The sequence below is a fragment of the Clarias gariepinus genome, chromosome 12 (genome assembly GCF_024256425.1).
Source record: "Clarias gariepinus isolate MV-2021 ecotype Netherlands chromosome 12, CGAR_prim_01v2, whole genome shotgun sequence".
In the NCBI taxonomy this organism is placed as follows: Eukaryota; Metazoa; Chordata; class Actinopteri; order Siluriformes; family Clariidae; genus Clarias; species Clarias gariepinus.
Genome location: NC_071111.1, coordinates 26,568,669 through 26,595,062, shown reverse-complemented (window position 1 = coordinate 26,595,062; position 26,394 = coordinate 26,568,669). Strand labels below are relative to the sequence as shown.

Below are 26,394 nucleotides of genomic sequence, written 5' to 3'. Positions count from 1 at the left end.
TTAACGTCCTTGCTCATCCCTGGCCAAAATAATCTTTCAGCTGCAAGGGAGAGAGTTCTTGCACTCCCCTGGTGTCCGGCAGCATCATGAACATCACAAGGAACATCATGCTTAAGGGACTCGGGTACAACATATTGAAAGAGTTTCCTATTCATCAGCCGATCCTTTTTTACTCTGTACAGCACATGATTAAGAATTTTTAACCTTTTTTAGTGCTTCAAAAGGTATGTCACAGATCTAGTGTCCTTTGCTCTCTCACTTTTTGAAGGACGTTTATGTTTCAGAACATAGTTGATGACTCTTCCAACTGTGTTGTCCTGCTCTTGAAGACTGGCGAGCCTGGAAAAAGGAATCGCTACAGACGGATCTTCAGTAGGTAGCTGGAATGATGTATTGGCTACACGTAAGAGACTAACCTCATTGCTGGGGTGAGCACGCAACACAGCAGAAACTTTAGCAGCATGTAAGGATCTAGAACACAAGTCGTTCACATCATCCCGCGGCTCATTTCCAGTTTCACAGTCAGTGGTAGCCTGCACATTCTGACAGTAATAGATACGCAAAAGGCATCTTGCACAGTCCCAGTAACAACACCATTGACCTCATCCAGGAGAGAAACATATGGTTCTTTTAACAGACGATGGCTGACACAAGACTTAAAGGGCTCTCTGCTTAAGACATCTGCAACAATGTTCTTCGTACCTGGCACATACTTCAGGTCAAAGTTGTATGCAGCTAGCTTCGCCACCCATTGCTGTTCACATGCATCTAACCTGGGTTTGGTTAGAATATAGGTCAAAGGATTATTGTCTGACCATGCTGTAAAATGTCTCCCTTTTAGCCAATGGCTAAACTTGTCACAAATGGCCCATTTTAAAGCTAGAAATTTAAGTCGATGTGCTGGGTAGTTCATCTGGGACTTGGACAGCGTTTTGCTTGCAAAGGCAACTGGGCGTGCAATTTTCTCACCTGTGGGCACTTGAGACAACAGAGCTCCTATGCCATCAAATGAAGCGTCAACGGAGAGAATAAAGGGATGACTGAAATCAGGGTGAGCAAGAGTCACACTGTGCAGTAGGTCTTGCTATAAGGTTCCGAAAGACGTTTGGCACTTACTAGTCCAACTCTCAGGTGAAAGTTTTACAACAGCATGTGGCTTTTCCCATACGGCCATGCTTCCTGTTAACTTTTTTTTTGTGACCCACCTGATAGGAGAGTGAACAGAGGTTTTGCCTTAGCAGAGCAGTCCGGGATGAAATGCTGATAGTATAAAACCATACCCAAAAATTATCTGATCTTTTTATTACACCATCTGCTTCCATTAGATCGACAGTCTGGAGATCACTGATCACCTTAACCTTTCCTGGGTCAGTCTGAACACCATCCTCAGTGACAACATGTCCCAAGAACTTAACAGATCTCTTAAGGAACATGCACTTTTTCTGTGCTAGTTTTAAATTGTGCTTAGACAGACGTGAGAAAACCAGTTCTAGTCATTCAAGAGCTACCTGCTCATTTGGAGCAAAAACCATCAGATCATCCAAATAGCAGAGAAGCCTAGTAAAATTTTCATCACCGAAAATTGACATCATCCTTATAAAGGTCGCTGGACTATTGGTCAGACCTTGAGGTAGACGATTATATTCGTGGAGGCCAAAGAAAGAGGAAAAGGCTGTGTACTTCTTATGCTCTTCAAACAAGGGCACATTATAAAAGCCAGAAGTCACGTCCATAGTAGAAAATAAAACATTGCCTCCCAGGGCTGCACGTGCATCTGACTGGTGTGGTGCGCATCCTTTACTGTCTTCGCATTCAGCCACCTAAAATCTGTGCAAACACGAAGGTCACCATTCTTTTTCCACACTAAAACTAGCGGAGATGCATACTCACTTTGAGATTTCCTTATAATGCCCTTTAGTTCCATCTCATTCAAGACAGTGCGCAGTTTATCATAGTGGCAGGGAGCTACACGGCGATATGTAGAGTCGAAATGGCTTCTCGTCCACCAAGTGGATTTTGTGTACAAAGTCAGTGGCTTCTCCACAGTCCATTTTTCCACGGGAAAATGTTGACTCATATTTCACAATAAGATTCAAAAGTTTGTCTCTCCACTCATCTGATACTTCAGAAGCTTTAAGATCCAGATCCTGCAGTTCTAACTTATCCAGCACATTTGCTCTATTATCACTGGAATGCACATGGCTCTCAGGACTTACAGCACACTGAGCATTGCTCTTCAAAGACTCAGGTGTGGACAACTCTTCAACAGCTATACAAGTAAAAACATCTACTATTTTTGTGCTTTTCTTAAGAACGATTACCTTGTCAGTAGGGTTCATTATTTTGAACAGCACCCATCTACTGCCCCACATAGGTGTGATGACTCTCCCTATGATCACATTCCTTGGACAGCATTTACAGCGGGTTGGTTCAATTATAACCGTGCTCCCTACAGAAACAGCTGTTGATTCAGGAAGCTGAGCCCAAGCAAGATGTTCATGATGTGGATCTAGTGTTATCTTCTCCTTTAACCTAGCTGTGCCTACTTTGTCAGGCATGTCTCCTCCCTTCCATCGTTCCACATTCGAAAGGAGTGACAGGAATTGGTGACATTTCTCCAGTAACCATCAGTTCCTTTCATTCTTTAAATGAGCCATTTGATAGCGTTGCTACCCAGGATTAAGTCATCCGCTTGGCCTGGAACAACTAAGACTGGGACAACCATTTTGCAGGCATAAACTGAGTTCGAGTTCATACATGACTTTAGGAGTGACACGCTGTCCGCCACAACCTATAATGACTCCATTGTTGGCAGGGAGTTTTTGTAGTTCAGGCTTGTGCTGCAACAAGCAGCGTTCAGCAGCTTCACTTAACGTGCATGCCATTGAACCACTGTCAACCATTGCTTTCAGTTTAAGGTTATCCCATACTGTTGCCGATGTGTAAAATAAACTATCAAGTCTCTGTACTCTGTGCATGTTTTGAAATATTACAGTTTTTCCTGCAGGCTCAATAAAACTAGAGAGACTATAAACTGAGGTTGGGTGATCCCTACAACACTGTGTAATGGGTTACCAAATATATGTTTATCTTTACTGAAACTATCTTAGACTATGCCACTCCACTTTACTCTGGGTAGGAGATCCCAAAGCCACCAAATGAGGAGTCCTGCACGGCTATTCAATTCAATGAATAGGCAAGGCAAAATTATTACAAATAACAATTCACATTTATTACAGTATGATCATATCTAATTGTGCTCACAAGCTGACAAAACACTGCTCATATGAGCTGGAAATACAAGAAGTCAGGGGGGTAAGACAATGCTTCCAAACCACATCAATCAATACCCAAAATAAATTACAATCTTCTTACACGGCACACTAACTCATACGAAAAAGAGAAAATTAACCCTTAGGAGTCTGAGGGTGTTTTGGAGTCCTGAAGAGATTCTGACATGTCTTGACATTTGTGTATTTTTCAGTTACTTATAAACATATAAATGTCTAAAGTCTTATATCATTTTATTCAGCACAAACTGGGCAACAATAATATATGAGCAGCATGTATGTACAAGTTTGTATATTGGAGAAAAAAAAACAGTTACGCGTGATTTTTGAAAACAACAAAAAAATAAGTCACTGAAATTAGACCACAAAACACATTCATGACATTTGTGTACAAGACCTTGTAGTGTAAAGGTTTTACTTCAAAATGATGTGACAATCATCTCGCTCACTCATTTACAGAAAACAACACATTCATTTAAATTTTCCAAGACACTTTTTGTTTAGAAAGGCCGTATGCGAAGAGGCGTGAACGATCATGAATAATGCTGTAATTCACACCAGAGAAGACAAAGACTCGTATAATGAGCTGTATAATTACGCCTTTCATTCAGGTATGGGACAGAGGAGAGAAAAGTGTTACAAGAAAATAATTTGAGGACAAAAACATATTTCTTTGTTTGTGGTTTATTTGAAATAACTTTAGATTCACTTGCAAAAATTCCAGGAACCGTTAAAAATAAATGCAAAACTAAAAATAAAAAAGTGCAAACAACATTCAGGGCAAAATGGTGCAAACCAAAAACAGTGTAGAATATAAACTGTGTAGAACTGCAACAGGCACAGTACAAGAAAACTGAAAAAAGATGGACATTTAGGGTAAAACAGTGCAAGATAAAAAAAAACTGTGCAAAAATATACATGCAGGGTAAGCATTGGTGGCAGCAATGTCCAAGAAGTGTAGAAAAATCTTTCTGTACCACTTCATTGTTTTGTGCTGTGCAGTGTAGTACTGTAATAGCTGATCAGAGAGATCAACCCCCATGTGCTGGTTGTACGCAGTCAACAGTGCAGGACATGGAAATGTCTTTGTAGTCCATGTTCCTTGTGATTTAACCCTCATCTTCACCATGTCTACTGTATAAGCAGAATGGATAGTAGAACAGACAGATACTTCACGTGTGTCCATCCACTTCACAAATACAGGTCCATCTGAACGGTGCTTGCGTGTCCTGATGTGAGGTGCTGGTGAAGGCAAGGGTGATGCAGCTACATTCCTAAAAACAAATAAATAAAAAAATGTTAGCCTATACTGTTCAGAGTAAATGGATGTACAATTAATAGGTATGGACGCATAATATATATAGAGTGGCCCAAAAAAATGTATCCACACTTCAATATGAAAAATATACACCTCTCTTCTGTAGGTCACGTGACAGCATCAATGATTATACACCTGACATTTTTAGAGAAACGATAATACTACACACTGCTGCCATAATTCAATTTGAGTTTTAAAAAGGCCATAGATAATTGTAAAAGTGTGTATACATTTTTGTGCCCCTCTGTGTACAGTGGTTACTCAAGCGGATTGTCTATGACTGCCACACACTCTATCGCGGCCAAACGGCAACAGCCAAAATAAATCAGTCGTAATTCAAAGTAATTCGTAAAATGACCACCAGGTGGCGCAAAGGGACATTTTGCAAAACGGCTGCAATTATTTTTGTTTAGATAGACTCTCTGTTTCTATCTGTCTATTGTTATTATTAAAGAAAACAGCACAAACAACAGCTTAAGGGTTTATAAAAACATTTTTATTTTGTAACGGTAAAAATGTCAATTTTAGAATCTGCAGAAGCTCTGTGGTCTGAGCACAACGTAATAATCTAAAATTATTATATGATTCCACATTCTAAAATTGACATTGTTACCGTTTTGAATCCCTGGAATGCGGTTTTTCTTATCATAACATGCATTGTATTGTTATTAATCACTCTACACTGTTTTAATTTTTTTTCACCACAGCTCGAGTGGGGACAGTGTGGCGTAGGCGGGGCAGCGGCTGACGACCAGCATGCCTTGCGGGGGTTTCTGTGTGTTCACCCTGTTGGGGAAGGGTGTTTGGGGTAGTGGCTTCGGCCATGTTGTGTGTGTGTGTGTGTGTGACGTGTTGAATGTGCTCCGGTTTATGCTAAGGCTAAATTGGATGTGGTTCTTGTGTGAATGTGCTGCTCATGCTATTTAAGTGTTGTGTCAAATAAAGTACTCCCAGCCATTGCATTAGGCAGCAATTAAGCTCACTTGTCTCTCCAACATCCTTTCCAACGGTAAAACGCTACAGTATTTTCCCTTTGTAAAATAGCATTAAAAATGATGGGTTGTGTATCGAGCGATTAAAAACAATACAAGGCATGTTATGATAAGGAAACTTTCCATCTCTTCCATTTCAATGATTAAAAAATTTCTAATAAAAAAAAAGAATTAATTAAAGCTGCTCAAATCGCGCGCTTTCACTTTTTAAAAAAATTCAGTGTTTAATCAGCAAGTATATGTTGCTCCTCTTTATGATAGATGAATATTCTAACTGAAACAAAGCTGCTCATGTTGGCTCATATCAGGAGCATTTTTATTAAAGTGGAGATGAAAAGTGAAAGTGTGTACCAACAACATAGCACAATGCATGTGTGTGAATGGCTGTAATGTGGTTGTGAATAAGCCTTTTAGTGAATATAAAATGTTCGTGTGAACCCGCGTGTGTGCTCTTTCACTTTGTCGAGTTTTTAAAGTCAGATGAACGCACGCGCCGATATGAGAGATTTATAAGAGATTTCTCTTTTCCAGAAATACAACAAACACACATTTATACGTGTTAAATAAGCGCTATCTTTGTGGCGCTGTGCGAAACGCACGCCTATGTGAGCCGCTTTATTTCAGATGGTTGTGCATTTGCTGTTTATGTCCACCATTTAATAATTATTTAATTATAAATAATTAAAGCTGCTCACATCGCGCGCGCTTTCACTTTAAAAAAAATGTGCAATGTTTTATCAGCAAGTATATGTCGGCCTCTCTTTATGAAACAAAGCTGCTCGTGTCGGCTCATATCGGGAGTATTTTGATCAAAGGTGAGATTAGAAGGGGAAAAGTAAAAGTGTGTACAAACAACATAGCACAATGCATGTGTGTAAATGGCTGAAATGTGGTTGTGAATAAATCTTTTAGTGAATGTAAAATGTTCGCGTGAACCCGCCGATATGAGAGATTTATAAGAGATTTCTCTTTCCCAGAAATATAACAAACACATTTATACGTGTTAAATATGCGCTGTCTTTGCGGCGCTGTGCGAAACGCACACAGATGTGATACATACAAACATATTTTTGCTGTGTTGTGGACCGCGCACGCACAACTGGCAAAAGTAGATTAATGATTATGAATGCGTCGGGGAAAACAGCAAGGAAACTGACTGGCCAAACACGCAGAAACAACAGCTTAAGGGCTTATAAAAACATTTTTATTATTTAGACTAGCTAATTAAGTTCATTAGCTAACGATTTTATTTGTACAATAAATTAACTGCTATATAGCTTCTGTTTGTGTCGGTTTATTGTTATTATTTAAAAAAAAAATACATTTAAAGACATCAAAATTTTAATATAGAAATAACTGGGAAAATAGACTTTCTGAATAGATCATTAAAATAACTAAAATATACACTTCTATCTTTGGTATAATATGGTTATAGTATAGTATATCGCGGCTGTGTGACGCATCCTGTACTCTGTGTTCCAGACTTATTGGTGGAAGGTGTTGATGTTTATTTTATTTATAAATTTTTTGTCTTTGATGTTAACTACACAAAGCAGTGTCTTCCCACCTAGGAGTTTTTCCAGCATACTGTATATCAGATTGATGGACATGAGTTCTCATTGGTTACATTTTTGGTGACAACAGTTTTTTTCAGCACACATTTAATCAATATTATTTTTAAAAAATTTGATCCGGCATCATAATTCTCCTCTTTAATTTCCTGCATAGTCTAATCAGCGCAGGAATTTAGTTGTACTAAATAATATTTATGCAGTATAATCAGGGCCTTTTATTTCTATTTACTTTAGGTTGTTGTTTTTGCAGTGTTACTGTGTGTGCTTTGCAATGTCAGACACATTCAAATGCAAATAATACACCCTCCCCAGGTGTGAATCAGCTGTTTTCACCTTTACACTCGGAGAAACTAAAATGCACCCCTCCCCACTGTGCATGGTTTCAGCAAACTAGTGCATTTGCTTTAGGCCTCTTCTTAAATTTGTGTAAATTTAAAATCTTCTGGATTCTACATTCTAAAATTGACATTGTTACTGTTTTTAAACCCTGGAATGAGATTTTTCTTATCATAACATGCATTATATTGTTATTAATCACTTTACACTGTTTTTAATTACTCTCTAATGTTTTAATTTTAGATTTTATTTAAAAATATATAAATAAACCGAATAAAATTATTCCATTTGTATTTTCCCTTTTTAAAATAGCATTAAAAATTATGGGTTGTGTATCGAACAATTAAAACAATACAAGGCGTGTTATGATAAGGAAACTTTCTATCTCTTCCATTCCAGTGATTAAAAAACTGTAAAAATGTCAATTTTGGAATCCACAGACGCTTAGTGGTCTGAGCACAACGTAATAATCTTTGTATGATAAAATGACTCGTGGCATGAATATACACAAAGCGTAGAACATGAACATGATAATTCAAGAACATGATAAAAATAATCAAAAGTAAAATAACATTGTTTTTGCTGTTTATGTCCACTATTTAATAATTATTTAATTATCAATAATTAAAGCTGCTCACATCGCGCGCGCTTTCACTTAAAAAAAAACATACAGTGTTTAATCAGCAAGTATATGTCGCCCTTCTTTATGATGAAACAAAGCTGTGTGTGAATGGCTGAAATGTGGTTGTGAATAAATCTTTTAGTGAATGTAAATGTTCGCGTGAACCCACGGCGCGCGCATGCTCTTTCACTTTGCCGAGTTTTGATCTATATGAACGCGTGCGCCGATATGAAAGATTTATAAGAGATGTCTCTTTCCCAGAAATATAACAAACACAAATTTATACGTGTTAAATAAGCGCTGTCTTTGCGGCGCTGTGCGAAATGCACGCCGATGTGAGACGCTTTATTTAATATACTAACATGTTTTTGCTGTGTAGTGGGCGCGCGGGCGAGCCTCTGAATACGCCGTTTTAACAGGGGTGGGGATAAGAAACACCGCATCGGCAGAAGTAGACTAATGATTATGAATGCGTCGGGGAAAACAGCAAGGAAAATGACTGGGGTGGGGATAAGAAACACCGCACCGGCAGAAGTAGACTTAATGATTATAAATGCGTCGGGGAAAACAGCAAAGAAACTGACTGGCCATTTTAATAATTCATTGATAAGTTGATGTCTTTGGTTTCGGCTGTGAGTGGATGCGCTGTAGTAATCCATGTTTTATACGAATTACATAGGCTGATAGGCATTAGTTTATATAAAAGCAGACATTTTGCTTTCTTTAAGTATATATTTTTTACGTCTGTGAGGCGAGTATACACTGAGTTTCGGTTAATTTTTTTGACGCGCACAGATTAGCGCTGTATCCCTGTTTGCTTTCATTATTTTATAAAATCATAACGTATTCTCGTCATTGTGCATGCACTTAAATAAAAGTAAAGTCTTATAAAGGCTATGTAGCTTATATAGGTTTATTATATCCTTTTTGCATATTAATCTGACAACACCTGTGACTCACCCACGTTTTCTGATACACACACCCAGAGTTTTCTGGCTGCGCGAGTGTTACACATGATAAAATATAAAGGCTCACTGTGTTAACATTTACTTTGCCTAAATTCGATGGAACTAAGAAACGCCTATATTATTTTTTTAACAGTAATTTTAGTACTGTGATTGTAAATCCGTTTAATGTTTCACTTGTATTTTATAAGGTTTTTGCCGGCGGTGGTACAGCACAAAGGGGGTGCTGGGATGTAAAAATGTAATTTGTTAAAATGTTTTCATTATTTATTAAAGAACATGATGATCATAACAGCCTACTGCATTTAATTCTTATAATAACGCAAAAACACATCGACATCTGCTGACGCAGTAGCACGTCCTGACAATGTTTTTTTTTTTGGTCATGTATTTTCGTTTATTTCAGTTAATAAATCTACTACAAATTTAAAGAACATAAAATATAAGATGACAATAAAACATACATGCGTATCTTTTCTAATTACATATGATAAAATCTAAAGGCTCACAGTGGTGACATTTACTTTGCTTAAATTCGATCTTAATAAGATTTAATTTAATTAAAATTTTAAATTTGTACTGTAATTTTAATACTGTGATTATGAATTCGTTTAACTACAATGTTTCACTTGATTTTTTGTCCGCTACTACGTGCAGCTCTAAAGGAGCTGCGACTCATTAATTTTTGAGAGAATGAACTGATGCCCGAGGCATCAGTCTATAGTTATATATCGCCACTCAGCGGTAAAAGCCAGCAAATGCACAAACCAAAATGCTGCCACCATAAGGCGTGGCGGTAAGACCAGAATACCGCGTGACTACCACCTGTATGTTTATGGACAATAGGCTTGACAAATATCAGTTGATAGCCCATAGACCATGTAGTGCATCTCAAACATTTACACCCTAGGCATTAGCAAACACCATCCACTGGACATGCTTTACACACATATTTAACACATTCTAAACATTTACACCTAAGCAGGTATTTGTAAACACAAACTAAACAAAAGGAATTATATACATGTACACCACAGAAATATTCATAAACATCTCTTAGCTACATAAGGCAGTATTTAAGCCAACTGGAGCTAGCTTGTTTGTGCTAAATAACATTACCAATAGCAGTGTTCTAAGCTAACCAAAACGGAGCTAAATATATATTAGTAACCATAATCTTAAGCTATCCAAAACCCAGGTGAAATACATTAGAACATTTATAAACATCTGTAAACTCCACAAGACATTAGCTTAGCCACCGGGAAAGTTTGCTACATAAGCCAACATGTTAGCAGTGTTATCTACATGCTACACTACTTACTAACTATGTAAATGGCATTGAAAGCCAATGTGTCACATAAGCTGACTAAAGCTAGCTGAAGTAAGGAAAATATTTACTAATATTAGTTTAATATTATCAGAATAAGAGTTATATAAGACTTAATAACTTACCCATTGTCATAGCAGCTTGCTTGAATGTCCTCTGCTGGATAAGTTCTCTCTTCAAAATGCGTCAGAGTCACACAATCTTCTTCTGAGGAAAATGTAAACTCTTCCTCACTGTCCAGAACATTCTGAAGCTTCCAGAACATTCTGTAGCGCGCGCCATCTTCCAAAAAGTGCAGAAAAACGCAGTGAATCTTTGTGGAAACTCTGTGTTTTCAACGGTCTGTGTGTGTGTGTGTTTTCGTGCCGTTGCCCAGGGGGGCGTGGCCTTGTATGTAGATTACCCTGTGACTGTTTTCCGTGTGAATGGCGTGTGGGCGTGTCCTGACTCGGGTCATTAGCAGATAATGAAGTGCGACAGAAATTCTGTGCCTCTCCTCGGTTTTATATGCATTACATAAACTGAGAATATTAGTTTTCAATGTGACTTGCATCATTTAAAAGTAGACCCTTTAAAGCTTTCTATAGATATATTTCTCATGTGTGTCTGTGCAGTATTTGTGGAGTTTCAGGTCAGTTTAGTGACGTGTTTCAAAAAGATTTTTGCGGAGACTGAGACGGCTGAAAGCGCACCCTGTTTATTTTCTTTATTTTACAAAAGCACAATGTTTTGTGGATATTGTGAGTATACATAAATAAAAAAAGACCCTTTACAGATTCAAATGATGTACTACACTTATGTGTATGATCAAGCATGACGGAGCATTTTAAACTCTTTTCACGGTTACCAGAAAAAAATGCACGTGTGCCCATCGGCGGGTCCGCCGACTCCTAAGAGTTGTACATGTGGAAGTGAGAGTACCCCTCTTCCGTAATCACACTGAGCAAGCCTGTACGTCAATGCTTTGCTAGGGCACAAAAAGAACTAATATACAAATACAAAAGACAAGTCCTGGGCAACACTCAAAATTATAATATTCACAAAACAAAATACAAAAGAAAAGAAATGAAGGTGGGAAAAACAGTGATCAACTTAAGCTGGACAGAAACAAATTCTAAAGAAAAAAGAAAACAACATTAAGCAGCAAAACACAATTTGTCAGTCCATGTTTCAATCCCCTATTCTTAAATTGAACAATTAAGAATTACACAAAAACAAGCATTACCATTTCAAATGGAGCCCACTGTCTATATATCTATCAATCAATGTTAAAAATGCTAGCTATCCTATCCACAATAACCATTAAAATAATTACTTAAAAAATGGTTAGCTGATCATACACATACACCATAAAGGGGCTATAACCATCACAATACACTTCCTAAAAAAAGAAAAGGGTTTTGACAATCATTTAAAAGGATGGTAAATAAGTGCATACAAGAATATTCTAATCATCACTTTACACAATAAAACGACCTACCACAGATCATCAACCTCCACATGCAGCACACTAACACTCACGTGCAATATGCAGTGTTGATCATTCAGTATGCACAACATATTTAATTCAGAATAACCAGCATGAAAATGTCTAAAACGCACATCTGAAAATCAACTGGGAAGCGATTACATGTTTACAAACCATTCTTCAGAGAAACGCTTCAACAAAAAAAACACATTAAACAAAAGAAAACCTACCCGCAATTGTTCTTCCAGCGACGGACAACCACATGCATGCCAAACAATTGAAATGCTGCTAATCGGAAGTGAGCATTTAAAGATAGTCCTGTCTACCATCGTAGGTTCAACATCGCCTCTTAGTGGCTTGGCTACATATACACCATTGCTTTTTAATAGTCACTATGGCTGCCACTAGGGTTAGATAACGGTGGGCCAGATTCGGCCGGGGCACTTATTCTAGTATGGACCACTGCTACTTGTGGTGGACTGCCCACTTCCACGTCCTCAAAACTTGCTTCCCTACTGGGACCAGAAGAGGAGAATGATACATTGCTAGTAGATTGATGAGATCTATCTATGCCATGGGGAACTAGTTTAAGCTCCAAACAATGAATCACCTTATCAGGACCATCTTTTCCATAAGGTCTAACTTTAAGGTCCCCACTTCATCATTACAACTCACGATTTCAAACACAGTAGAACTCTAGATATCTTGGATCTTATGTCGGCCCTGAAAGTGATTTCTACAGTAAACTAAAGTGCCCGAGGGCAGTATCGGTACCGACTCAGGGAAGTTAGCCCTTCGCCGCTCAGCTGCAGTTTCCAAATGCCTTCGGGCACTAGTATAAATAGAAGTCAAAAACTCTTGATGCTGAGCAACCCAATCTAACCGAGTACACTCTACTCCAGCTTCATCACTACTGCCAAGCAGATGGTCAACAGGTAATTTAGGCTTCTGCCCAAACATTAGCTCATAAGGAGAATGTTGAGTCGACTGGTGCACCGTTGTATTGTATGCAAAGAGGAGCTGTGGCAACAATTGTGGCCACTTTCGTTTCTGTTCTAATGGCAAAGTAGGAAGCAAATCATGCAATGTCCGATTAAATCTTTCGCATTGGCCATTCCCGTCAGGATGATATGGAGTTGTTCTACTTTTTGTAACGCCATACATATCACACAAACGCCTCAACAATTCCCCCTCAAAACTGCGCCCCTGGTCAGAGTGAATTCTTTTCGGTACGCCATACACATAAAACCACTTTTTTGTTAAGATCTTAGCCACTGTACTTGCTCTTTGGTCAGGTGTGGGATAAGCTTGTGTGAATTTGGAAAACACATCTGTCATGACTAGAATGTTTTCCTGCCCATTACTCGCTCTGTCCAAGACTGTTAAATCGATTGTAATGATTTCCAGAGGTCTACTAGCTAACAAACTCCCCAAAAATGTTCTCACTTTGGGTTGTGACACTGTAACGTTCACACTCCATGCACCATTTCTTCACATCTTGCCACATATTAGGCCAATAGCACCTTTGACGTATAAGAGATGTATTGCTCTTTACTCCTTGATGTCCGTGAATGTCATGAAGGCTAGTGAGCACTTCTCCTTGGAGCCCTTTGGGCAATAACAGCTGCCACACAAACTCTCTAGAAGATGGTATCTGAACTACCCTATACAGGACCCCATCTACCTCACGCATCCGAGGCCACTGTCTTACCAACTGTTGAACCCCCCTTGACATCGCCTTCAACTCTGCGGCTGTGGGACACCGCTCCGGTACCCAAAATTGGAAGAAGACCTTGATATACGGATCTGCAGCCTGCAATGCTTTCAGGTCAGCCTTATTCCGAGCAGGGACAGCATTCACCATTAATGCTTCCACCACCTGGGGGCCCAGTCCAGGTGGTCTCTCCTGCATAGAAAATGATAAAGGGACAGCAATACCTGATGACACATAAGCAGACTAATCTGTAGACTGTAAAGAGAGCCTTAAAAGCGCATCTGCATTGCGTTTTGCTGTACCTGGCCGGTACATGATCTTATAATCAAATAAAGCAAGTTGGGAAACCCAGCGCTGTTCAACCGCCCCCAATTTTGCTGACTCAAGATAATGGATAATGGATTGTTATCAGTATAAACAGTCACCTTATGACCAAGGAGATATTCTCTAAACTTTTCGGTCATTGCCCATTTAAGGGCCAAGAGCTCCAGCTTCATTGCATTATAATTAGTCATATTTCTCTCACTTAGCCGAAGTCCTCGACTAGCAAAAGCAATAGGTCTCCGAAGCCCCCCTTGTTCTTGAGAGACCAGACCTAGGTTACTGGCATCAGTCTCTAGGATAAAAGGACGAGTAAAATCAGCATATCCTAAAACGGGAGCCTGGATAAGCCGTTCTTTTAAGTCACTAAAAGACTTTTCACAAGTGTCATTCCAATGCTGTTCAAAAGAACTCTGCCCAGAGGATACAGCCCGGTTTCGGGTGTCCTGTAGAACCCCAACTAATTTATGCAAGGGAGCCGCCAATCCCGCAAACCCCTCCACAAACCGACGATAATATGATGCAAAACCAAGAAATGACCTCAACTCTCTTACTGAATTAGGACGGCTCCATTCTGCAACAGCCCTGATCTTTTCGGGGTCAGTGGCCACCCCGGCCGCTGATATCACATGACCCAAATATGAAAAAAATATTCTTCACTTCTTCAATTTCACTTTCAAATTATGAGTTTAAAGCCGGCTCAATACCACCTCCAACCGCTCAGGATGTTGGTCAAATGTACTAGAAAAAATTACAATATCATCCAGATATAACAAAAGAGCATGACGACTTTGATCACCAAAAAATGCGCTCCATGAGCCGCTGGAAATACTTGGCGTGTTGCACAACCCAAACGGCATACGATTGAATTCAAATAACCCAAAGGGTGTGCTAAACGCAGTCTTTTCCCTATCTTGAGGGGCTACGGAAACCTGATTATAACCACTTGCCAGGTCCAATGTACTGAACCACTTGGCCCCACTAAGCGCATCCAACGTCTCCTCTATTCGAGGCAAAGGAAAAGCATCCTTACAAGTTTTTGCATTAAGTTGTCGATAAACTACGCATAACCGAATAGAACCATCCTTTTTTGAACTACCACTATAGGTGAGGCATACGGTCTGCAACTGGGCTTTACTATACCTTGTTCAACCAGTTCTTGAATATGAATCTTGACAAGATCATACTGCAAAGGGGGCAGACGACGATAACGCTGGCGCAGGGGTACATCGTCTAACAACGGGATAGTATGCTGAAGTAAATTAGTGCAGCCCAAATCTCCATCACCCTGGCTGAATACATTAGCATATTTCTCAAGTAATGCTTGAGCTTGCTGATCTTCTGAACCAGACAGCGTGGGCCAAGTGAGATGGGAAAAATCAACATTAGGGTTACTCTCAACTTCAACTGACTGAATAAGGGCTACTTCCTCAGAATCATCATTCTGTACGTGAAACTGGACAGAAGATTTTAAAACGGGTGACTGAACAATATGCAATTCTCCAAGTATAGTCTTTGGCTAAAGCCAACGATCTTGGCTCCCCACATTAACGACTGGTACGTTCCCAGAGGTGACATTTAGAAAAAGCTCTCTGCCATACTTTCCCTGCATGTTGCACAAAAGGAGAATCAAATAACCTAGCCCCATGCTCCAAAAATAGTTGTTACCAAGAATTGTTTTTGGAGCACCTGTTCTCTCCTTGACTTGGTAGCAGAATCGGAAGTATTTTTCACTACCAAGATGCCCATCTTGGGCAGGGTCTTACCAAGTATGCCTATGGTTGTCTCTAAATACCTCAAATAAGGAATATCCAAGCCATTGGCTGCCTTAAGCTTAAACCACTGACATGGTTGCAACTGAAACTGGAGCTGGGGTTGCAAATATTGCTCATAAAATTTCAGGGTAACCGTGGTCACCATAGATCCTGTGTCCAGCAGGCATGCGACAGTCACCCCACCAAGCATAATCTCTACTGTTGGACATTTACCAAAAGCCCCTCTACGGAGGAGTTGCCCAGGGATTCCCCACCCGGCACATGGGCAATGCTGCCGGGGGCACTAGTTTTCTGATGACTGAGCAGAAGACCTTGGTCCTGCCGGCTACCCTGGGTGTTGTACCCAATTCGATTTTACAAAATCTTGCAATATGACCAGGTTGATTACAACGCAAACATATAGGTCTACCATCTGGATGATAATGATAATGTTGGCTACAAACCCCAACCCTAGAAGCGGAAGGAGCTGGTGGTAAACAATTGTGAAACAGCTTGAGGGACAGAGGACTCTAAACGCTTAACCCTATGATGCACGAGTGATATGACCCTACACTCTTCCATAAATGGGTCATTTTTGACCCACCTATAAAAGTTAATGTGTTTTATGCTATTTTTGTCATTTTGGTTGTGAATAATGAATTGCAACATAGTCTGTATTACATTTTAGACCACACAAAAATGATTTCATATTTGAAATTGTATTATTTTTCACTTTATTACAGATTTTGAACATTTTGATAATTAAAAAATGAATATTATACAGGACAGCATTAGAACAATGTCAACATTCATTATGTGTATGTGTGTAAATGTCTGGTCATTGACAGTTCCTCACTCTTTTCTATTCTCTTGAAGGTAAGTCTCCGTGTTTGCCAAAGCGTTTGATGTGATAGTCCCTGTTTTGCCTTCTTGTCTCCTTACTGCATGCAGTTGTGACAGACTACCTGTTTCTGGCTGTGATCATTGCACACAGGCACATTGCACTTCCCACACCTATTGCTGACTTTGCAATCTTTGTTACTTGGGCAGATCTGACACCTCTTTCTCTTCAGTTGGCCCTGTCTGCTTCTGTCCTTTAGCTGGGTTGTGGGTTTTGTCACTTCACACCTTCCCATTGCTTCAATAATCGGGGTTTGCAGTTGTGGGCAGCCTTCCAGTCGACTCCTCATGTGTGGTGTGACAAGCTCCTTTGAGAGCTCTTTGAGGAAGAGTCGTCGTGCATTGGTGATACCTCTGTTGAATTCAGGGTGCTGAGTCGTGAAAAAGGTATAGGCATTTAGGGTGGCAATGTCAAGGATGTTGTACCACAGCACCATGGGCCACCTCTGTGTTTGTCGCTTGCAGGTGTAGGTGCCAACCATCTGGTCCATGGTGTCAACACCTCCTTTGGTCTTGTTATAAAATGTGATCACTTCTGTTTTTTTCTTTCTGGTGTTTTCATCCACCATTTTATTGTGGTGCATCGTGCTCAGGAGGACAACAGCCATTCCTTTCTTTCTGACGTAGCTGGCCATAGTAATGCTGCCATTGAATCCAAACTTTGTGCTGTGAACCTCCCTGGCTTGTTCTGCTGTAGAGTCCCCACAATAGTGAGATCCATTTCCAGGAGATGCTGCGCAAGAGGCACACTGGTGAAAAAGTTATCTGTGGTGATGTTGCGACCTGTGTTTCTAAATCTACTGCACAACTGCCGGACAATGTTCTCCCCCAGATTCTTCTGAACTTCTTCCCCTGGTTGTCTCCCTGTGTAAACCACCTATACAACCATCGTAGGGAGCCTAAAAATTGTAGAGCGGACTTAAATTTAGGGTTAGGGGTGTGTAGACAATTCAAGTGTACATGCTATTACTAATTTCATGTGTGCCATTGCTACATTTAGAATGTAATAAATGTTATTGTCAGATTGTTAGATGAGGCTGATGGTTGTATGCAATACATTTCACTACATGTTGTACATGTATAGTTATGTATGTGACAAACTTTGACTTGACTTAAGGTTCCAATGAAATTGTATGGGAAATGCATGTGGGTCATTTTTGACCCACTTATGGAAACTTGGGGTAGTAATACAAATATTATAATTTCTTAAAAAGTATAAGAGGTAACTTAAACATTTTAATGGAATGATATCAAAACGTGTTATTTGAGGAATACCTGGAATATAAAAAGATAACAACTTTTTATTACAAAGATATTGCAAGAAAATGACCTCTCCGGGTCATTTTTGACCCACTTGTGCATCCCAGGGTTAAGAATAGTATCTAACTGAGCCAGCTGTTTACAAAGACTTTCTTTAACTTCTGTTAACTCATCTGGGGGCTTACGTACAATGGCATTAAACTGCACTAAAAGATCTGTAACATTAGTAATACTACAAGACTGGGCACAACGTCGTTGTATACAAGGGTTTTCGCCCTGCTCTACCCAACGCAAGGCTTCCTGTCGGGCATCTAGAAAGCTCAAGGTGGGATCTAATCTAACCTGACGTCGTAACTCACGACGAAGCATACCATCTCTAACAAATTCTATAAACTGATCACGGAGAACTGTATCGGGGTTAGCAAAACACGCTGGATCTTTCCTTTTGATCACATCCATGAGTGACATGAGAGCATGAGTATACTCTCTCAATGATTCCCCTTCAAGTTCTGCTTCTAAAGACTAATATAAGACCGCGAACACCTATAAATACCAATCAGAATAGTAAATATCTTTTCAGGGTCATCTCGCTCAGAAACCGGATGAAACCTAATTTCCGTCCTAGCTTCACCATCCAGTAAATAAAAAATGGCCAAAGCCTGCTCAGCACGTAAAATTGGGCGCATAGATAAATGACATCGGACCTCCTTGACCCAATCTTCTACTGTCAGGGAATCCTGGGTTATTTTTCCAGAAAATCTAGGACATTTACGTTCCCTTGGTATATACACATAACGCTCTATGGTGCCTACCGGACTTGATATAGATGCACCATCTGAAACGCCAGGACCAGCCGAGGAGGTCTGCTGTTGCCCCATCGAAAGAATATCTGAAGAAACGAAGGACGATCTCTGACTTACCTCTGATCCAAGTTTAGCATTTTCTACCTGGAGTTGTTGCACCAATTCAGTAAGTGCCCTAAGCTGAACTGTCATATCCTCATCTGCCATCCTACAAAAACAAACAAACAGCAGGGGGAAAAAAATAAAAAATAAAAAAATAACAAAACAGTGCTTTTAACCAAATACAAATACAAAAGACAAGTCCTGGACAACACTCAAAATTATAATTACGCCCCCATGCAGGTTAATTTGTTTTATTTTTACTTTACAGCAGTGATTCCGTTAGTGTGTCGCTCAATCGAGTGTCATTAGAGATATTTCTTGTTTATGTTTCTAATAAAACAGTGTTTCCGTTGTGCACGTGTGTGTGAAAAGAGTGGAGAAAGGGTAACTGTGTAAGATGAGGAGAGGGAGAGGGGAGCTTACTTTAGATTCACACACACACACACAACGCCTGCGCGCAGAAACGGAAACACTTATCTGTTGGGATTTATTTTTACTTTTTTAGGTAAAAGTTAAAGTGGAGGTTAATTTGTTTTATTTTTACTTCATATTTTGTGTTAATTATGTTTATGTATTTATTTTTTGGGGCTGTTCTTCGATTTGGTTCACGAGTGTTTTGGAATATGAGTCCTCTTCCGGAACAAATTATGCTCGTAATCCAAGGTTTTACTGTACTTGGCTACAGTTGCTTAGAGTCATTTACAGGAGGAAAGGAAAAGAGTAATAAATAATAAAAAAAAATCTTAGTTGCACACTAAACATAATTCTATATACAGATATTTCCTTAGGTGCACACTAAACTAAACATCTTTTCCTTTTAAATTAAATAGATAGACAGATAGCTAACTAGGAAACTGTATCGTTACAGCAGTCAATTAACATATCATACAAGCAAGAATTGCAGTGACGAAAAAGGAAAAGTTAAATATCTCTCCTACATACTTATGCATGATGATTGTACAGGTGGGAATGAAACTGTAAATAAGGTGCACCAGCAAGTAGTAATAGAGAGAATAAACCATCAAGAAAATAACCAGCAAATACTAATAAAAGAGACAATAAAACATTTGTAGGAGCAAATGTTTTAAATATTCTTATATTGTGAGTCTTCTAAAATGTGGCTAAACTCTACTGAACTCTAATAACAACTCAATAAATCATGTCCTGCTCTTGAAGGTGTTAGGAAGGCTGGAGATAAGAAAGTCTGGCCCTAGGTGAAAAAGTAACTGCCCCCAAACCTAATAATTGGTTGTGCCACTGTTAGCATGCTTCACATAAAAACAGACAGGTATTATTTATGTGATTTCTTGTTTCAGCAGGACTGGGTGTGGCAAGTGAAATTTAACTCAACTTTCCAAAAATCAGAGTTCATTTATGACTTAGCAAGGGAGCAATTACTTTTTCATATAGGGCCAGAAAGATTTGGAGAGCCTTTTCTCTTAATAAATGAAATCATTAAAAACTGTATTTTTGATTTACTTTGGGTTATCTTTGTGTAATATTTAAATTTATTTGATGATCCTAATTATTTAAGTGGCAAATATGCAAAAAAATGAAAACTCAGGAAGGGGATTAAATACTTTTTCACAGCACTGCATGTCTCAATATGTTTGAATATATCTGTAAATGTCCTAATGTCAAACAAAAAGCTTTTAAAAGTTGATATTAAAAAATATGTTAAAACAGTTGCCAATTGAGCATTTTAAGTTTAAAAATCTGTTGTAAAATGTGAGGCTACATGTCCTGTAAAGGGTGCACTTTTATGTTAAATGAGATTACTTTTTAGATTTATTTCTAATTTTAATAGAAACGTATATTTTTACTTACTTTAAATTTGTTCTTTGTGGCAATATTAAACAAAAACATTGCAATTAGAAGTACAGTATTTTCAGAGTTACATTACAGCTAATTTTCATCTTAATCTTTAATTTTTTTAACTACTGTAAGAAGTGCAACACATTATAGCCCTATTTGGATGGGACTAGTTTTCCAAATGACGTTTGAGTTAGAATTTTTTTCAGATGACGTCTGTCATTTAATGTGTGCATTTGGACGGGACTAACATCTTCATGTTTATTACAGAGATAGGAGTGTCTGTGTTTTACATGTGGGCGTTACACAAGACATTATTGGTGTGCAAAGAGATAGTCCCGTACAAATCGGGCTTATGTCGCTGTCAGTGGAAACCGCTAGAGGGTGCCTTGCGACCATGGACTCTATTTCATGTTTTGTGTTGTCTGTTTTTTTCTTTATCCACTTTCCCAGAATGCACTGCACTTTGGTCACACGTCTGTTGTTTAGTTTCATGAAAAGTTTGTTTGTCACCCGGTTATATTGTTCAGGGCCCGATTTATCGAAAGATTTTTATCACTAAGTAGTTCTTAAGTTATACCTTAACCTCTCTTTTAACGGTATGGCGCTAAGTTCGCTAAGTATCTCTTAGGTAAGTCACACGTTCGTAAGGTTGGTCTGGACCAACCTTAACTCACTCTTAGCATAGTTTCAGCTCAAGACGCTAGTCGCCGCCACTGAGCATCAGTCTTTACAGATCTGGCCTTTAAAAACGCACGTTTTCAAAAAAGGTATCCCGCGACTTGCCTCAGCAAGCTGTGAAAATGCCCTTCATTACCTGTAGAGGGCAGTCGTGTTTCAGTCTGAAGTATCGTGTGTCTACTGAAGCCGAAAATGTGTTGTGTCTCTTAGGCGCTTGACAGCAAGCGACAGAGCTCATAAACGTGTCAAGCTCAAACTGATATGTATTTATTTTTCATTTTCTTCTCTCCTTCAATGATGGTACTTCTTTGACTGCGCTTTCTTCATTCAGAATTATTATTATTATTAGCTGTAGTAGTTCTCCGAATTTATTATTGTTATTATTATTATTATTATTGTAACGCACCCGCGCATGTGTGCAAAAAGACGTTATACAAAGATGTATGATATGTTAGCCTAAAACATTATAGTTTTATTGTGTTTATGCGCTTTAAATATACATGGGCACTGGTGGCTCAGTGGTAGGTGATTCGCCTGCCATGCAAAAGGCCCGGGTTCGATTACCGGCCATTGCCCAAAGTGCTGATGTTATGCGCAAAGAGTCCAAAGAAAGGTTAAAATACACGAGAGGATTGATATTAAGTATAAACCGTGAAAAGATGTAGCAAGAGACAATTAAAAATAATATCCTAATAATCTAAAAGTATATTATTCTTTTTATTAAATTGAATGAATTTAAGAGAGTTTAAAATTTAGGTCATTTCTAGAAGGAAAAGATGGAAATACAATTGTTCCTTTTTAATTCTCTGTTTATGTATAAAGTATTTTGCAAGTAAAATAAAATAATTAACAACAAATTCAAGTGGTTTATTTTCCGCATTTTTATAATAAAAGATTATATCTTTAAAAGTAAAGGTGTGAGATACATTACGGTGGTTCAAAAGGTGGTCTTTTAAAAGAGTTAAGAATTTTCTCACACTTAACAAACAAATGAATCAGAGATTTTTTTTTTGTTAGAGATGCAGTATTTATTAGGCAAAAGCCAGGCTTTATGCCATTTAATATCCGAGAGGGAAATTTTATTGGAGATCCTACATTCCAGAGTTGGTTGGTTGGAAGCACGTTTGAAGGAGAGGATAATGTCACAAATAAAAAATAATATTTCGGCCTAAAAAGACGCTTTTAAAATTCATCTAAAATTCATTCATCGGCGTGTATAAACCGACAGCCTTACTAAAAGGCAGCGTTTTGATCAAAAGGATGATAAATGCGTGCGGAAAAATGCAGACATGAAGGACTATACTCGACAAAAATATAGAGAATAAGAATCATGTTTATAATAAGATAATTAATTAAATAATAAAATTGTATTAAATAAGAACTTTATTTAAAAGCCAGACCGACCAAATTTCTCATTCATTGCTGAAGTAGTTAAATATGCTTATACTGTAGATACGTAGGTTACATTTTAAAATATGAATAAAACAGTATTAGAAACAAATATATAATATGGTAGTATATATGCAATGAAAAAGCTATTTACACATGAGTGCTCAAATGTAAAGCAAACGCAATTATTAATTTATTGTGTATATTTAACTATACACAACATTTAGCTGTTTAAGTTATATTTAACAATTATAACAATTAAATCAGACTTCATAGTTGGATTTGATACTTTGAGTGTAATTTATAAATTTAGCGTAGTAAAAGTACCCTAGCATGAGTTAATATATACCTATATCAAATAAAATTTCACATTATACACACACACACACACACACACATTGATTTATACACATCGCGCAGCTCTTTCTCGCGCTGTCCTCAGTGCGGGAATCAAAGGGCGGAATTCCAGCGTCCTTATTTAAAGTCCCTGGGGCGCATCACATCACACCACTCACATGCAACTCTCCTATTCTTCACCACATCACGTACTTCCCGGACCTCGGACTACACATTATAAAAGCCTTGCTTTTATAATGTGGAGCAAGCCCGATATCATATTAATGTTAATTATCGCCAGCCGACACGAATAGGCGGCTCCGTCCCTTTGCCGCCTATTCAGTGAGCCTACGGAGTGAGCGAGTAGCGATAGTAGATTTGGGCGCACACCCATCACAGGCGCACGCCGTGACAGATCATCATAATTTTCTTTAATAGTAAATAATGACTCCCGTTGCGCTGTACCACCGCTGGCAAAACCTTATGAAATACAAGTTAAACATTAAACGAATTTACAAAACTTTATGTGTCCGGTTCTTATGGCTCTGTCAGAGTAAATCATTCAGTACTGTTGACACAGCCATTCTTGCGTATGATAACCGGCAATTTATATGAAATTATACGGAGGAAAAAGCATGCACACTACTCGGTATTCCACTGAACCGGAACCAGAACTACCTTTTTATTTGCATATGACCTTTTTAAAAAGAGACCGGTCACATATAACATGAGCATTGTGAGAGCACAACTGATACAAATGTTAACAAGTACCAAGCCTGTAAATTTCCATGTAAAACAGGTACATCTGTATGAATAAATTGATATGATGAGCTATTGATCAGTAACTTATGTAAACGACTCAGTTCAGATGTAAATAAATGGAAAGAAAGTAAATGGCTGCGCTGTTTGGGGGAGGGATGTGCTAATGACGATTTGGTCTGCTGTGTGTGTGTGTGTGTGTGTGAGAGAGAGAGAGGGGGGTGTCAAAAGGCAGTGGCAGACTGGCCATCTGCACCGGGAGTTTTCCCTGGTGGGCCGCTGGTATCAGTACGCAAATGTATAAAATATAAAAAAATTTAAGTATGAGGGCGTCGGTCGCACGGGTGCAGCCGACAAAGAGCGTGTGTTTTATGTTACCCCGCATGCGGATGTATTGCCCTTCCTCAATATTAATTACTTCGGTCTATTCCATCCCTGGTGGGCCGCTGGTATCAGTACGCAAATGTATAAAATATAAAAAAATTTAAGTATGAGTGCGTCGGTCGCACGGGTGCAGCCGACAAAGAGCGTGTGTTTTATGTTACCCCGCATGCGGATGTATTGCCCTTCCTCAATATTAATTACTTCGGTCTATTCCATCCGTGTCCTGAAACACTTCTCCCCGACCTCTTCACTTTTAATTTAAGGATAAAGACAATATTTTTAGTGTCCAGTAGCACCAGTCTCACAGAGACCCAGGAGGCTTATCCACATGGAAAGAACCTATATGCAGTATATATGCACATATATCCTCACCTATATGAGGATATATGCGCATATATGAAGCCTATATGCAGTATATATGCATATATATATTATAATATATATGCTGCATACAGGCAAAATTGAGGTGTATATATGTGCATATACAGGCCATATAGGTCTCCTGTATTGCTTCTTTATATCCACATATAAGCCCGATATGTACATACAAGATATGTCTCCTATATAGCTCATGGCAGGATCTGATCATTTTAGCTCATATCTCACTTTGGCAACTGTCATACATGATGCGCTCAAATTTTCTATTATCAAGGCAATAACTAAAAACTAACTAAAAAAAAAAATGCAAAAAACTTATGTGCGAACACGTGAAATTGGTATCACATGTAATTGGCATGTTATGGAATTTAACTATAGTTATAAAAATTTTAGAATTCCTGTCGCACTTCATTATCTGCTAATGACCCGAGGCAGGACACGCCCACACGCCAATCACACGGAAATCAGTCCGTGTAATTTACATACTAGGCCACGCCCCCAGACACCGGCATGAAAAACACACGCACAAAGACATGCTTGAGTTTACACACAGATTTATTTTTCTGCACATTTGGAAGATGACACGCGCTACTACACATCTGAGGAAACTCTTCAGAATGTTCTGGAAAGTGGGAGGAGTTTACATTTACCTCAGAAGAAGACTGTGTGGCTCTGACGACGAACGGGAGCATTTTGAAGAGAGAATAGATCCAACAGAGGACACACTGGGTAAGTTATTAAGTCTTATATAACTCTTATTCTGATAATATTAAACTAATATTAGTAAATATTTTCCTCACTTCAGCTAGCTTTTGTCAGCTTGTGTGACACATTGGCTTTCAATGCCATTTACATAGTTTAGGTAAATCATGCTAACATGCTGCCTTATGTAGCACAGACATGATATTTCCCGGTGGCTAAGCTAATGCCTTATGGAGTTTACAAATGTTTATAAATGTTCTAATGTATTTCACCTTGTTTTGGATAGCTTTAGATCATGGTTGCTAATATGTATTTGGCTCCGTTTTCGTTAGCTTATAACACTGTTTCATATCTTTATCATTAATCTGCATTTATACATAAAATCCTATTAACTATTGGGAAGCTACACTCAAAAAAATGAAACATGGCATTTGTTGGTCCAAAGAATGTAATTATGTTTAAATTAATTAATAAAATTTCGTTTTTGCATTAAAATTTAAAGAGTTGTGTCGGTAGAAATTAAAAGAAGTAATTCTTCAAATTTACACTGCTCAGTTAATTAAAATTAATGCAACAGAGTTGTGTTGCTTCTGCAGTACCGCACAACGGTCAGTAGGGGGAGTAAAATCTGCACATGCGCAGTTAGAAAACACCACAAGAACAAACGAAGGTGAGCACAGCAATTACTCTTCAGCTCATTTAGATCGGCGCCATTTTGTGAGAATCAAAGACGAAAAATTATACTGCAAAACAACAACGTGTTTACCTCTACGTGAACAGACAGGTGAGATTTTTACTTTTTAAGCATTTATATTGAGACTATGACAACATTTGAATCATTACTCATTTGTAATACCGTGTTGTGTATAGTATTGTCACGAAGTCTCCATATGCCTCACGTCTTCTTTCACATTATAGTTAGATAAATTTTTGTTTTATGCATTTATGTGAAATTTTGAAATTTGTTTAACTTTTACATTCATTTTGAGTGATGTATATAAATGATATTAAATTGCTAGCAAGGAATGGTTACTCCATTTTAAACGCTTGTTTTGTGCTTGTACAGCAGTTTAATCACCTTCTAATGTCAGTTTTAATAACTTAATTAGTAATCTTAAAAGGTGTTGTTGCTACATTGTTATTTAATATCTCGTTTTATTATTCAAGCCTGATAGATTCAAGCCCCCTTCCCTCCAAAAAAAAAAAA

The 26,394-nt window shown here is 38.4% G+C and overlaps 1 protein-coding gene across 1 annotated transcript in view; it reads right to left on the bottom strand.

Annotated features, from left to right (window-relative positions):
* Window positions 1-26,394, bottom strand: part of LOC128533813 (NACHT, LRR and PYD domains-containing protein 12-like) — a 470,287-nt gene that overhangs the window by 305,422 nt on the left and 138,471 nt on the right. The gene's annotated exons all lie outside the window — the stretch shown is intronic.